The sequence below is a fragment of the Camelus dromedarius genome, chromosome X (genome assembly GCF_036321535.1).
Source record: "Camelus dromedarius isolate mCamDro1 chromosome X, mCamDro1.pat, whole genome shotgun sequence".
Classification (NCBI taxonomy): domain Eukaryota; kingdom Metazoa; phylum Chordata; class Mammalia; order Artiodactyla; family Camelidae; genus Camelus; species Camelus dromedarius.
The window spans coordinates 38,567,136-38,581,545 of record NC_087472.1 but is presented as its reverse complement, the minus strand read 5'-3'; the positions used below and the strand labels follow the sequence as shown (position 1 = coordinate 38,581,545).

Below are 14,410 nucleotides of genomic sequence, written 5' to 3'. Positions count from 1 at the left end.
ACTGTTTGCAGGTGACATGATACTATACATAAAAAATCCTAAAGACACCACCAAAAAAACTACTAGAACTCATCAGTGAATTCAGTAAAGGTAGAAGATGCAAAATTAATATACAGAAACCTGTTACATTTCTGTACATTAAGAACAAACTATCAGAAAGAGAAATAAGGAAACAATCCCATTTACCATCGCATCAAAAAGAATAAAATAGGAATAAATCTATCTAAGGGGGTAAAAAACCTGTACTCTGAAAACAATAAGACACTAATGAAAGAAATTAAAGACAACACAAACAGATGGAAAGATATACCATGTTCATGGATTGGAAGAATTAATATTGTTAAAAATGATCATACTACAAAAGATAATCTACAGATTCAATGCAATCTCTATCAAATTACCAATGACATTCTTCACAGAACTGGAACTAAAAAATGTTAAAATTTGTATGGAAACACAAAAGACCCTGAATAGCCAAAACAATCTCGAAAAAGAAGAACAGAGGTGGGGCAATCATGCTCCCTGACTTCAGACTATACTACAAAGCTACAGTAATCAAAACAGTATGGTACTGGCACAAAAACAGACACACAGGTTAATGGAATCAGAAAGTCTAGAAATAAACCTATGCACTTATGGTCAATCTACAGAAAAGGAAGCAAGAATATACAATGGAAAAAGAGTCTCTTCAATAAGTGGTGCTGGGAAAATTGTACAGCTACATGTAAAAGAATGAAATTAGAACATTTTTTCACACCACATAATAATAAACTCAAAATGGATTAAAGACCTAAATATAGGACCAGAAACCATAAAACTACTAGAAGAAAACATAGGTAGAACACTCTGACATAAATTGTAGCAATATTTTTTTGGCTCTGTCTCATAAGGCAAAGGAAACAAAAGTGAAAATAAATGGGACCTAATTAAACCTAAAAGCTTTTGCACAGCAAAGGAAGCCATCAACAAAATGAAAAGACAACCTACTGACTGGGAGAAAATATTTCCAAATGATATGACTAATAAGGGGTTAACATTAAAAAAATGTATAAACAGCTCATACAACTCAACATCAAAAAAAAAAAATCCCAATTAAAAACTGGGCAGAAGAGCTGAATAGACATTTTTGTAAAGAAGATATAGGTGGCCAACATGCACATGAAAAGATTGCTCAACATCTTTAATCATTAGAGAAAAGCAAATCAAAACCATGAGTTATCACCTCTTACCTGTCAGAATGGTTACCATAAAAAAACACACACACACAAATGAGAAATGTTGGCAAGGATGTAGAGAAAACAGAACTCATTTGGTACACTGTTGGTGGGAATGTAAATTGGTGCAGCCAGTGTAGAAAACAGTATGGAGATTTCTCAAAAAACTAAAATAACACTGCCATATGATCCAACAGTTCTACTCCTGGTATGTATCCAAAAAAAAAAAAAGACTGAAACATTAATTCTAAACTATACATGCACCCCAGTGTTCACAGTAGCATTATTTACAAGAGCCAAGATATGGAAGCAACCTAAGTGTCCTTCAACAGATGAATGGATAAAAAAGATGTGGCACATATACACAATGGAATACTTACTCAGCCATAAAAAAAATGAAATTTTGCTATTTGCAACTAAATGGATGGACCTGGAGGGTATTACGCTTAGTGAAATAAGTCAGACAGAGAAAGACAAATATTATATGATATCACTTATGTGTGGAATCTAAAAAATAAAACAAACTAGTGAATATAAAAAACAAACAAACAAAAAAAAGGAACAGACTCACAGATACAAAGAACAAACTGGTGGTTACCAGTGGAGAGAGGGAAGGGGAAACACAGGGGTAGGAGATTAAGAGGTACAAACTACTATGTATAAAATAAATAAGCTACAGGATATATTGTACAGCACAGGGAAATTAATCAATATCTTATATTAACTATAAATGAACTATAACCTTTAAAAATTTTGAACCACTATGTTGTACACCTGAAACTTATATAGTATTGTAAATCAACTATATCTCAATAAAAAAAGAAATAATGTTAAAAGCCAATGCTTTTGTAACTGAGCTCTATCTAATTATTAAAAAATGAATGATTGGGGGGAAGGTATAGCTCAAGTGACAGAGTGCATGCTTAGCATGCATGAGGTCCCGGGTTCAATCCCCAGTACCTCCTGTAAAAATAAATAAACCTAATTACCTCCCCCCCAAATATAAAATAATTAAATAATATAATAATAAGTAAATAAAATTTTTTAAAAATTAAAAAAATTTTAATTTTAAAAATTAAAAATGAATGATTAAAATAAAAACAATAAAACACCTTAACTAAAAAATGGACGTAAAATCTTAACAGACACCTCACTGAAGAAGATATACAGAAGGCAGATAAATATATGAAAGAAGCTCCATACCATATGTCATCAGGAAATTGGAAATTAAACGAGAGAACACTATACACCTATCAGAATGACCAAAATCCAAAACATTGACAACACTAAATGCTGACGAAGATGTTGAACAGCAGGAACTCTCTCATTTATTACTATTAGAAATATAAAATTGTATAACCACTCTGAAAGACAGTTTGGTGGTTTCTTACAAAACTAAACATATTCTTAGAATACAATCCAGCAATCACATTCCTTGGTATTTACCTACAGGAGGAGAAAACTTATGTCCACATGAAAATGTGCAGACAATTATGTATAGCAGTTTTATTTGTAACTGCCAAAATCTTGGAAGCTAATAAGATGCCCTTCAGTAGGTAAATAGATAACTCAATTGTGGTGCATCTGGACAATAGAATATTACTCAGTGCTAAAAAGAAATAAGCTATTAAGCCATGAAAAGACATTTAGGAACCTTAAATTCTTATTACTCAAAGAACACAAACTGAAAAAGCTACATACTATATGATTCCAACTATATGACATTCTGGAAAAGGCAAAACTGTAGAGACAGTAAAAAAGATCAGTGGTATCCAGGGGTTGCCGGGCAGGGAGTGAGGGGTGGTACTAAGCATACAGGATTTTTCGGGCAGTGGAAATATTCTGTATGATACTTCAATGATGGATACAAGTAATTATACATTTGCCCAAACCCATAGAATGTACAGCATCAAGAGTATACCCTAAGGTAAACTATGATCTTTGGGTGATTATGATGTGTTGATACAAATTCATCAATTGTAATAAAAGTACCACTCTGCTGGGAGATGTTGAAAATGGGTAAGGCTATGCGTGAATAGACAGGGAGCATATGGGAAATCTCTGTACCTTTCTCTCAAATTTGCTATGAACCTACAACTGCTCTGAAAAAAATTAAGTCTTTCAAAAGACATACCAAATGGAAGGAAACATTTGCAAATCATACATCTAATAAGGTTTCAATATCTTGAATATATTAAGAGCTCTTACAATTCAACACCAAACAGACAGCCCAAATAAGAAGTGGACAAAGGACCTGAATAGACATTTTCCAAAGAAGTTATACAAATGGCCAACAAGCACATGAAGATGTTCAACAGCATTATTAGAGAAATGGAAAACAAAACCACAAGGAGATACCAATTCACACCCACTAGGCTGGCCATAATCAAAAAAACAAAGTAACAAGTGTTGGTGAGGATATGGAGAAACTGGAACCTTTGTACATTGTGGGACTGGAAAATGGTACAGCCACTCTGGGAAGCTTGGCATTTTCTCGAAAAGCTAAACATAGAATTATCATATGACCCGGCAAGTCCACTCCTAGGTATATGCCCCTATAAGAATTGAAAATAGATATTCTAAATTTATCTAAAATGACTAACAGTTGCATACCCCGGATTACACTAAATACAATTGAACTGTTCACTTTAAATGTGTGAACTGTACATCATATGAATAATGTCCCAAAATAGCTGTTAAGCGCACTTGCACACATGTAAACACACACATTCTCTCACACATAAATGCGGAATGAAGTACTGATATATGCTACTCTATGAATGAACACTGTGCTAAGCAAAGGGAGCCAGTCACAAAGGATTATATTATTCCATTTACATGAAATGTCCAGAATAGGCAATTAAAGACAAAATATACATTAGTGGCTGCCCAGGGCTTGAGGGACTAGGGGATTGGGGTGATTATAGCTAAAAGATATATGGTTTCTTTTTGAGATGACAAAAGTATTCTAAAATGACTGTGGTGATGGTTCCAGAACTCTGTGTATATACTAGAAACCACTGAATTATATATTTTAAGTGTGAATTACATCTCAATAAACCTGTTTGTTCTTTAAAAAAAATTAAAAGAGATCACTAGGAGACGAGGGGATTACAACTTGGGTTGAACTAATAAGTTAAGGGAATCAACTAGGGAAGCTTACTCACACACGGAACCCTTATGCCCTAGGATTCACCTCCTCTAGTCTATGAGAGAACAGGGGTGATGGTTCACATCGAGGACCATGTGATCCACATGGGCAGCACAGGATTTCACTGGCTGAACATGCAAGACTTGTGTCTGTGTCTTCCACAGTTTACTGTGCACTTGGTGGAGAATGGCAATGTGTGTTTCTACAGGTTGAGCCCACCTCTGCCACTCCGGTTTCGTGACTGCTGCCAGCATTTCCCTCACAGAAACCCTAGTAGCTTTATATTTCCACTCCTCATTGATAATTTACTGAGGATAATGACTGCGCTGCTTCTCCTCTATGTCCCTGCTTCCAAGTAGCTAGAGATTCTCCCCCAGGAAAGATTCCACATTTTGGCTGACATACAAAATGCCTCCAGTGTCCTGATGTAACATCTGGCAGGCAATGAACCAACCTTCTTCAGGGCTAAGGGCCAGCCAGAGAATTGCCCTGTCAGCCATGCGCAACAGTTTCAGCTACAACAGGTGTAAAGAAAACGAAGTAAGGAACAGCAGCAATACTATCAAATGCTACCTAGCCATAGCGCAGTAAGAGGGGAAATGACTATGTAGATTCTTCCAAGTCTCTTTTCCAATTGTGTATTTTGAAAAGAAAAGGAGAAAAACAAAGAAACAAATTCTTCCCTACTTTATTCTGCAGGAAATGAGGATGACTCATTCTTCATGAGTTTCACTCCATCTTAACATTTCTCCCATCATTCTCCTCTCCAATTTCTTTTACAGCAGGCAATCTACATCTCTAAAACCACATTAAAAATCTAAAGCCCTATACTTGTATTTTAATCAATTTATTATCTTTCTGTACTAGTTTCAGACTTTGGCTGCTTACTGAATCCCTCCTCCACCCAATTACATGCAATTAACTTTCTACAGTGTATCACTCAAATTCTCTGAGTGAAATCATTCAATATATAAAGAACAGTACATTGTATAGTGAGATGAAGGCAAGCAATACAGTTGGTCTTATTTTGTTTTTGGAGAAAAGGGTATTTTCTGAAAGTCACCGCCTGGTGGTATATGTGGAATGTCACTCTGAATTGTCACAAGATATATTTCCCCTGCACTCACCTTCCTGTTATCCTCAAATTATATTTGGCACCAATCAGCTACTCCATTCATCTCTAGATTTTCTTTCTCAGAGCAGCTACAGCATGAGGATTCCAGTCACAGGCATGGATGAAGGCAGCATCAGCAGAAACTAGGAACGGCAATGTAAAATAGTCAATCTCTACAGAGAGATCAGACGCTGCTTGAGATTATGGGCCCCAAGTGGTCAACCATAAATAAAGGTTCCAAGCTCTGAGACTCAGAAAGAGCAATTTCCTTGAGGGACCACTCAGCTGTGGACTGAGTTGGGAGTTAATTTCCTGTAATCACAGCCAAGGGACTAAAGAAGGCTGTGAAGCAACCTTAGATGTAAGAAGTCATCCCCTCCTCATTCAAATTTATAGATGACTATACTCTAGACCAATTAGAGTCTTCATCTTCCTCCTCATTATTAATAAGCAGATACTTAGTACTATATTGACTGGGGCTCTTACATACACGTTCTTTAGGGAGAAAACAACATTAATACAAATATTTAAAAGATACATAGAAACACAACCAAATGTCGAATACTTTGAGTATTCACACCAAACACATTATCAAGGGTCAGTGCACTCTAGGGAATAACTGAACAGTAGTGTTCAAAAGACAGTACATAAGGAGGTATTACCATTCCTTAAATTACTCCAGGTGGAGTTTAAAAGGTTCTTTGAATGACAGTCTCATGAAGGAAAATATGAAAAAACATGTCAGGCATATGGGAGTCATGGGAGAAGGCTCACAGGTATTAAAAAACGTGGCAATCTAATACGTGGTGCTGACATTCAGGAGGAAGATTTTAGACTTCATCCACAGTGAAACAGGAAGGGCCTTTAAGAGGAGAATCACATGATCAAAAGGAAGACAATCTCTCCTTACACTTTAAAGAGGTCACCTAACAAGGGGACATTAAATTTGTTAGGAAGGTAATAAATAATTTTTATTTGTTAACAAAAAGAGATTTGGAGTTCACTGCACTTTAATATGAATATATCACATTTGAACAACATAATTTTCTCATGGCTTTGAAGAAAAACACTGATAAAGACTCAAGAGTGGACTGAACCTGAATAGGGGTCTGGGGAAGAGGTGGCTACTTCAAGCCCATGGTCCCTAGAATCGTCACCTGTATAGAGACCCCCTAGTGCTTCTCCAGTACAGGGCAATGATGTCACTCACAGCTTCTGTGTTGTGATATCAAAGGAGAACATACACTGGGTCGCATAGAAATTATTCCTAGGGAAAGAAATATAACAAGAGGGAAGCTGAATAACACAGGCACCAAATTTAAAAAGTGAGAACTCACAGCTGTTCATGACATTATAGAAGCTAGTTCAGACAAGTAAAGAACTGTAACTGATAACAATGGCTAACCTGTGAATGCTCACTATGTACCAGGCACTGTGCAAAAGCATGTGTTCTAAATCATTTAATTATCACCCCAACAACCTCATGATGTTATTATATTCATACCACAGATCAGGAAATTGAGGTTCACAGACACACAGGTAGAAAGTGACAGAGTTGGCATTTGAACCAAAGGCATCTCTTAGTTTGTGCTCTTAAATTACCTCCAAATGTCTAGTAAACTATCATTTGAGAGAGAATTGGATTATGACCATTCTAGCTTTCCCTTTTTTCTTTTGCTCCTGTTAACCATCTTCTACACACACATATCCCTCCAAATGAGTTTCCATTCATTCTACCACAGCCATCTAGATTTCTCATATTCTGAAGACATTTTGATTTACTAAGAGGAACCAGGGCTCCTTGGAGAAATGGGTAATTCTCCAAGGGCTGTGGCAGGGAATATACAAAATGAGCAACCTATAGTGCCAGAAAGTAAGGAAGTGCTCAAAAAACAAAACAGTGGCGGCATGCCAAAGGAACATAGGGACCAATGTGAAAGGGCTTCCAATGAACAAAGCTGGAATAATTTGAGAAACAAAATAAATCATTCTTCCTTATAGAGGAATGCTAAATAATTTATGTAGATTCTCACCCTCCAGTAAGTGGAGCTTTATCTTCTCCAATCCTTCTTAAAAGTGGGCTGGATTTAGTGACCTCCTTCCAAAGAATGGAGCTTAGAAAGTGGGGAATATAACTTGAAGGAGGAGAAACCTGGCAAAGGTTGGCCAGCTGATCAAAACCTTGATATGATATGATATGATAAGAATAGTATTTCACCTATGTGGTCTTTCTCCCAAGCACCCGTTACCCCAGTCTAATCATAAGTAAACATCATACAAATCCCAACTGAGGCACAGTCTACAAAATACCTGAGTAATACTCCTCAATAATTTCAAGATCATCTAAGCAAAGAAATTCTGAGAAACTGTCACAGTCAACAAGAACTTAAGGAGACACCAGAGCAATGTGATGTGGCATCCTGGACTGGATCCTAGAACAGAAAAAGACATTAAGTAAAAACTAAGGAAATAAAGTATAGACTTTAGTTAATCAGTATTGGTTCATTAATTATAGCAAATGTACCATACTAACCTAACATGCTGATAAAAGGGGTAACTGTGTGCAGGGCAGGGAGTGGGTGAATATGGGAACTCTCTGCACTATTTTTGCAACTTTTGGTAAATCTAAAATTATTCTAAAATACAAAATTTATTTTTTAAAAAATTCACAAAACCTGGAAGAAGAAATAGAATCAAAGCCTAGCTTTTATCCTCATTAACTGGGTAACCCTGTACAAGTCACTATCTAAGCACTGGTATCCTTGTTTATAAAATAGATAGGGTACTAGCTTTTTACTGACATTTGCAAGTTGGCAAACTAGGAAGCTCCAGGCCCTCCTTTCCCCATCCACATTAACATTTAAAAAACCAACTAGAGATTGGCTAAAATAACTTTACAGGAGGTCTGGAAAACAGTCTTTAACAACCAAGTGGAAGTTTAATCAAGAAAAAGCCACATAGGAAATGGCAGGAAATTCCATGGCATTTTTACTTATTTTAACCCCTCTTTCCCCTGTAGTGCAGTGAAGCACAGTCTGGGGAAAGCAGTGGCCCAGCTGTCAATTCCCTCCCTCTAACTGAAGAAAGGAAGGCAGACCTTTTTTGCAGTGTTCTAATCTGCCTAGGACTACCTGAGGTATTAGTCTCCCGGAGTTCAGGAAGAGAAAAGCAGTATAGCTCGGATCTCGGGGTAGGAAAAGCCACGGGAAATGGTGGACACTGCTTGAGAAAGCTGCAGAGGGACTACAGTCTCACAACATCTGAGGCAAGAGATTAGAGGCAGAGGAACACAGTGGAATATCAATGGCCCCCCGAAGAAGCAGTGGTGGGAGTCTTTGGGAAATTAAGACACTTAAACCAGATGTGTATTTAAGGGAATTGAAAAAAGCACACACAGTGGTCCAGACAAGATGTATGCCTAGAAAAGGTCCAGGAAGACCTTTAAACCTTTACATGAGGCTGATCTCAAGGCTCAGAGCAAGCCGTCCTAACTCGTAAATGTCTTTCCCAGGACAGAGCCTATCTGCAAGGCATTTTTCAAATGCCCAGCTTTCAATCAAAAAAACCACAAAGCATACAAAGAAACAGGAAAATATGCCACATCAAAGGAAGAAAATAAAGTGGTAGAGAATGTTTCTGAAAAAACACTAGGCAATGACTAAAACAATGATCTTGAATATGCTCAAAGAGCTGAAATAAAACACAAAGAACCAAAGGAATGAGGAAAAGAATACGTTTTTTAAATGAGGACATCAACAAAGAGATAAAAATTATAAAAAGGAACCAAAAAGAAATTCTAGGGCTGAAAATATAGTAACTCAATTGGAATATTCACTAGTGGGATTCAACAACAGTCTGAAATAGGAAGAAAGAATCAGTGAAGTTGAAGATATCATTTGAAATTCTCGGGCCTAAGGAGCAAAAAAGAAAAAGAGGATAAAGAAAAGTGGGCAGAGATTCAGAGACTTACAGTGTACCATCAAGCAACAAATGCATTATCAGAGTTCCAGGAGGTTAGAAGAAAGAAAAGAGCAGAGAGGTTATCTAAAGAAATAATGGCCAAAAACTTCCCAAATTTGAGAAAAAACATGGATTATTCACAAGTCCAAGAATCTCAATGAACTCTAAGTATGATAAACCCAAAGAGGCTTACACAAGGATACATTATAGTCAAACTGTCAACAACCAAAGTGAGAATCTAGAAAGGAGCGAGAAAAAAAAAGTGACTTCTGTACAACGGATCCTCAAAAAGATGATCAGCAAATTTCTCAGTGGAAACCTCAGAGACCAGAAGTGAGATAATATATTTATAGGGCTGAAAGAACAAATGTCAACTGAGAATTCTGTATCTGGCAAAACTGTCCTTCAGAAATGAAGGAGAAATTAAGACATTCTCAGACAAACAATATTCAGCATGAAAAAGGAAGTTTTAACCATGGAAATTAGCCAAGAAAGTTAAATAAAAGGCATCCAAATTGGAAAGGAAGAAGTAAAAGTACCTCTGTTTGCAGATGAGATGATCTCATATGTAGGACACACTAAAAATTCCTCCCCAAACAAAAAATAACTCATTAGAATTAATTCAGCAAATTTGCAGGGTACAAAATCAACATAAAAAACCAGCTGTATTTCTATACACTAACAACAAACAATCTGTAAAGGATATTAAGAAAGTAATTCCATTTATCATAGCATCAAATAGAGTCAGTAAAGGCAACAAAAACGAAAATAAACAAGTGAGACTCCATCAAACCAAAAAGCTTCTGTACAGCAAAGGAAGTCATCAACAAAATAAAAAGGCAACCTACTACATGAGAAAAAATATCTATAAATCACATATCTGGTAAGGAGTTAATATCCAAAATACACAAAGAATTCCTAACATCTAATAGCGAAATGGCAAACAATCCGATTAAAAAATGGGCAGAGGCTCTGAATAGACTTTTTTCCAAAGAAGACACACACATGATCAACAGGTACATGAAAAGGTATTCAACATCACTAGTCTTCTGGAAAATGCAAATCAAAACCACAAGGAGGTATCACCTCACATCTGTCAGAATGGCTATTAACAAAAAGGCAAGAGGAGGGTATAGCTCAGTGGTAGAGTACAAGCTTAGAATGCGCGAGGTCTTGAGTTCATCCCCAGTACCTCCATTAAACAAACAAACAAACCAACCAACCTAGTTACCTCCCCTGCCAAAAAAACAAACAAACAAAAAGACAAGAGATAATAAGTGCTGGTGAGGGTGTGGAGAAAGGGAACTCTTGTGGACTGCTGGTGGGAATATAAACTGGTATAGCCACTGTGGAAAATAGTACGGAGGTTCCTCAAAAAAATTAAAAATAGAACTACCACACAATCCAGCAACTCTACTTTTGGGTATTTATCTGAAGGAAACAAAAACACTAACTTGAAAAGATATATATACCCCAACATTCACTGCAGTGTTATTTATAATAGTCAAGACATGGAAGCAACCTAAGTGTCCATGGATGGACGAATGGATAAAGAAAATGTAGTATACAAATACACGGGAATATTATTCAGTCATTAAAAAGCAGGAAATATTGCCATTTGTGACAACATGGATAGACCTTGAGGGCACTATGCTAATGAAGTAAGTCAGAGAAATACTGTATCAGCTCTCATATATGGAGTCTAAAACAAACAAACAAACGAAAAACAACCTATAGAACAGATTGGTAGTTGCCAGAGGTGGGGTCTGGGGGCAGTGGGTGAAAAGGGTGAAGATGGTCAAAAGACACAAACTTCCATTTATAAAATAAATAAGACCTGGGGATGTAACGTGCAGCATTGTGAATATAGTTAGTAATACTACACTGTGTACTTGAAAGTTGCTAACAGAGTAGATTTTAAAAGTTTTCATCACAAGAAAAAAAGTTGTAATTATGTGTGGTGATGGATGTTAACTAGACTTATTGTGGTGATCATTTTGCAGTACAAACAAATACTGAATCATTATGTTGTACACCTGAAACTAATATAAAGTTATACATCATGTACAATTGTGTAGTATATACACACAATGGAATATTATTCAGCCTTAAAAAGGAAGAATATTCTGACACATGGTACAACATAAATGAATCTTGAAGGCACTATGCTAAGTGAAATAAACCAGTCATAAAAAGAAAAAGTGTTATGACTCCACTTATATGAAGTACCTCGAACAGTCAAATTCATAGAGACAGAAAGTAGAATGGTGGTTGCCAGGGGCTGGGGGGAGGGGAGAATGGGAAATTAGTGTTTGATGGGTATGGTGTTTCAGTTTGGGAAAACAGTAATCTCTGGAGATGGATAGTGACAGTGGTTGCACATGTGAATATTCTTAATGCCACTGAACTATACACTTAAAATGGTTAAAATGGTAAATTTTATGTTCTGTATACTTTACCACAATAAAAAATAGATAGCATACTAAAACTCTCTCCCAGGTTTTGTGAGAATCAAGTGAGATCTATGCAAAAAAAGCTTTGTAATCTATACGGCCCTTCACAAACATTAGCTCTTTTTAATCATCACCCTGTTTACCCCAACCTGATACCATTATCTACATGCTCAACCCAGCCATACTCACCTAGCAGCATACTGTTGGAAGTTTAAGTGCTGTCCAGTGACACCCATCTTCATTTTGCTAAGCCCTGGATTCCATATGCCCAGGCAATGGTCTCCCAGAGTTCTGGTTCTGAAACAAAACAAGCACCAAAATAGACATGTTTTAGACAAGCCTGGTGGATTCTAGAGAAAAAACTCAAAAGACTTCCTCCTCTTACTCTTCCCCCAATGCTTGGCTTGGAAGCAGTCCTCATTCAGCAACAAGAGGTCAGCAAGCCACTGCCAAGAACAAGGGAAATCTTCCTTCAGTTCAGCTGACCACCTAACTCCCTGGTCTGCTACCAAGCAACATATCTCATAAAACAGCCTTTGAGCAGGTGAACAGTCTTGAACCTCCTTTGAAGGAACAGGATTCTGAGAGAAGAATACAGGAAATATATTCAGTAAGCATGAATTGAGAACAGAAGTAGTTAGATAAAAAAATGAAAATACTAAAATTGAAAGGCCAGAATAACCAGCTTTGATAGATTAGACATCAGTCTGCACAGTAGCCTCAGAGCTGAACCCTCAAATATTCTCAGACAGTATAAATATTGGTACAGAACCAGTGTGGTAACGCAGTAGTGCAAAACCTAGGAATGATGTTTCTTTCTGGAAAGCAAGCCAGTTGGTACCTACACCCAGATATTGACCAGGATCTGTGTCAGCATTCAGGTGCTCTTTAAGTTTCCTTATCTCTTACAAGCACTGCTCACTGAGGATTTCTCCTAACTTGGGTCAATGCTACAGTGCTATTTGGAATCTTTTTCATGCAATGATGTCTATCCAGAAGTTGCTGCCTTTCCAGATACTCTCTGGAGGGAATATCCTAATGAGGGATTTCATTCCATGACTCTCTGAGGAACTTTAAACATGAAGTAGCACCTACCTGGGCCTTGGAAGTTTGACCTATGGCCAGGAGAAAGAACCCAAGTCTCTGTGCCCTCACAATCTTGAATGTCTTTGCTTGCTTCACTCGTACCCTATCCAATATTCCTACTGTCATCAATAAGACTGGATAAGAACTCAGGACTTTTTAACAAAACTTTCTGCCAATGCCCCACAAATCTTACCTATGGTTTCCCAAATTCTTTGATTCTCTACTGTGTACCCTCTCCCTTCTGCTCAGAACCCCCAAATTACACTTATCCTATATATACAGTCCCATCTGTGTAGAAATGCATCTTTCTGAGTTCTTCCCCTACCTGTTCATACTGTACCTATACTGTTCTGTTAACTGAAGTTCAATCATAATACCTACAACAGCATCAGATGTCCCACCTTCTGTCTTCATTTTGCTATAACCTGGAGGCAAAAGAAATGTGTCACTCTGGGAGCGTGGCAATGAAGGGAAAAGATCCTCACGGACAACAGCACTGAAGCAGGGTCACTAGCACAAGGCCTGTAAGAGAAACCCAAATACAAAAAAGCAAAAGCTTAGGTAATATTCCTTGTACACCCCTATGCTTTTCAACCAGCAGGAGTGGCTGATGAAGTGATATAACCAACAGTCCACAAATGGCTGATGGCAGAACAAACCCTGGCTAAGTGCTTCAATCTATTCTTTGGTGGTTCGTTATCATGAGCCATTGATCCACCATCACCAGGTCCTACGCTCTAAGTTCTTTTCCAAAACTGGTTTAAAAAAAAATTGAGCCATTCTAAATTCTCTCAGTTATACTGGGAGGCAGTAGATACAGCAGTTAAGCATTCAGTCTCTGGAGCCAAAACAACCTGAGTTCAAGTCCTGCCTTGGCTGCCGGTCGTGTACCACACAGGTCACTGCTGTTTTCGGTTCTGATGTTTTCTGCTACCCTGCCAGCCAACGCCCTCCGCCGCCCCGCCCCCTCACCACCGCCAAGCACACGGAGCCCAGAGCCTACAAGGGAGCAGACAGGGGCCTGTTTGGCGTTTACCTCCCCATCTCCTCAGCTATGTCGGCGCCTTGACGTTGAGCGCCCCTCTCTAGGATGCCGCGACTCTCTTTCCTCATCTCACTCCGTACGCTCACAGCTTTTGCAAAGGGATAAAACGCATGCCGCTGGGGCGGGGCCAAGCACTTCCCTCCCCTAACGGGGCGGAAATAAAACGAAAGTGCCACGCTTGTTTATCCAATGACTTCCCTGTTACCATAGTAAAACCGCCGCCGCCATAGTTATTTCGGTGGACGGTTACTCGCGTTTAGCCAAAAAAAAAAAAAAAAAGCCTTCAAACTAGCCGAGCTCCAGCTCGGAACGGAGTTACTCTCAGGCACGAGCCCAGCCGGAACGGGGCTCACGCCCTCGCGGACGTAATGCGCGCCGGCTGCTGAC

At 38.0% G+C, this 14,410-nt stretch overlaps 1 protein-coding gene across 2 annotated transcripts in view; it reads right to left on the bottom strand.

Moving 5' to 3' along the window:
* The window catches only part of SYTL4 (synaptotagmin like 4), a 106,143-nt gene extending 91,741 nt beyond the window's left edge, over positions 1 to 14,402 (bottom strand). For both annotated transcript variants that reach the window (XM_064482963.1, XM_064482964.1), the window contains exons 1-6: positions 14,015 to 14,402; positions 13,360 to 13,403; positions 12,082 to 12,189; positions 7,790 to 7,911; positions 6,637 to 6,746; positions 5,493 to 5,622 (exon numbers count right to left, since the gene is read on the bottom strand). The gene's annotated coding sequence lies outside the window, so the exon portion shown is untranslated. The remainder of the gene's footprint in view (positions 1 to 5,492; positions 5,623 to 6,636; positions 6,747 to 7,789; positions 7,912 to 12,081; positions 12,190 to 13,359; positions 13,404 to 14,014) is intronic.
* Positions 14,403 to 14,410: the final 8 nt, after the last annotated feature.